The sequence below is a fragment of the Echinops telfairi genome, unplaced genomic scaffold, assembly GCF_000313985.2.
Source record: "Echinops telfairi isolate 266 unplaced genomic scaffold, ASM31398v2 ScPeMD7_3;HRSCAF=10, whole genome shotgun sequence".
NCBI classification, from domain to species: Eukaryota; Metazoa; Chordata; class Mammalia; order Afrosoricida; family Tenrecidae; genus Echinops; species Echinops telfairi.
Window position 1 is genome coordinate 41597339 of NW_022103899.1, and position 1975 is coordinate 41599313.

Below are 1975 nucleotides of genomic sequence, written 5' to 3' on the forward strand. Positions count from 1 at the left end.
AGAACGGAACTTCTAAGAAAGAGTTAAAGAAATTGGAGTTGCTTCTCTTGGAGAAGGGAAGAAAGGTAACATAGTAACAGCTTTGCAGTTTGGAAGGGATGTCATGTCCACCATGGCCGACAGCTGCTCGCCTTCTCCATGAAAGGCAACCAGAGGCCAAGTTCTCACACTGCATCAATCAAACATAAGGAAAAACTTCTTGTTTGTGGTCATAGCAATGTTAAAAAGATAAATCAGTAACCAGTGGATGTGTACCAAATTTCTGGAGTTTTTAAAAGATGCGAATGTGCGAATGTATTTTCAAAGAACTGAGTGGTAGAATGCACATCATGTTCTTAATGGCGCATCATGATATATGTCTGTGGAACAGAAACTTATTTTAGGGGCTAAGTATAGATGATGCACAAGAGTTATAGGGTCTGTAATCTTCTTTCCACAGAATAAATGGAATCAAAACAAGGAGACATGCTTCCCACAAGGACTTTAGATGTAAAAACTTAGCAGGCTGATCTGCTGCCTCAGAAAAATACTACTACTAATTAACACGCAGAAAGGCAAAATTAAGAGGCAGCAAAGATCTAAAAATATCATAGATACTGGAATTATATAGACACCAAGACCCTTAGTTAGAATTATACTGGAAGAAAAAGCAATGCCACAACTTTGTTTTTCCCTTGATGTTTTTTCCCTTCCTACTCGCAGTTCAGTCTCCTGGTTGACACTCACATACATCTGCTTCTATGCAAAAATTATGTTGTGAATCAGTATGATTTAAACATTCCTCTTCTGCCCAACCTACAAGGTAAGATGATAAATTCAAGAATACAGAATTAAACATGTCTATGTACCCATATTGGTGGCTTGGTTCTCTCAGGAAGAAAGAAAGCTCCACCAATTCCTTGGTAGTTTCTCTTTTCTGTTGTGTGAGCATCATACAAACACGGTCTCATGGCTTGTCTTGGCTTTTTTTTTATACTTTGGTAGATTGTATCACATGATTTTGATGGAGTGTCAATTTTCACAGACGGCTGGCAGCCGTGAGATTAAATGCTATCTTTATAAAAACAGTATTACGCATCCTTTTCAAGACACATGCAATACAAGGGTAAGTATCAAAGTATTGCCACAAAGTTGCCAATTCATACATGCACAGATTGAAAACAAAACACGTTGAAAAATGTCTCTGTGGCAAGCAGATGGCTGCATACAATTTCACTCAGTGACACACTGTTTGTCTCATTAGGGTGTCTTCAAAAGGAAAGTCCAATCAAAAGCATGACATCCAAGAGGAGGTGCTGGACCAGGTAAATTCAAGGCAAAAAAGTCAACTCAGAAGCCTATGGCGGCTGTATTTTGAGGTAATTTAGATAGATTTTCTCAGGAGACGTGGGAGAATCATAGGGCTCATTCTGAAGAAGAATCAAGCAAATTGAAACCAGCAGGAGCGAGCCATGCCCTCTGCACAACAAGGTCCCTGCTCCCCTTTGGAGTGTAGCAAGCACTGCCCAGGGAAATTATGCTAGGAAACCTCACCCCAACCACCTACATCCATGGAATCGTGCCCCTTAAGACTTCTTTCTGATCCCCAAACATAAAGAACAGTAAGAAGGACCATGACTGGCGTGCCTCCAGGGTGTCCTGACTATCATTTTGCGGTGGTATAAGTTGAAGCCTCCAAAATCCTTCCGGGAAAGTTGTATGTTTCATCTTGCTACACCACACCCTGACTGGCTTGTCTCCTCCCTGAGACCCTTTGGTAAGGGGGTGTCCAGTGGCCTACAGATGGGCTTTGGGTCTCTACTCCACACTCTCCGCCCTCATTCACTATGGTAAGATTTTTTTGTTCTGATGATGCCTGATACCTGATTCTGTCAACACCTTGTGATAAGCAAATGTGGCAAACATTTGTGTTCAGCAATCGTATCATGGAGTTAAGCACACAATGATATGATTTTTTGTTCTTTGATGCCTGATA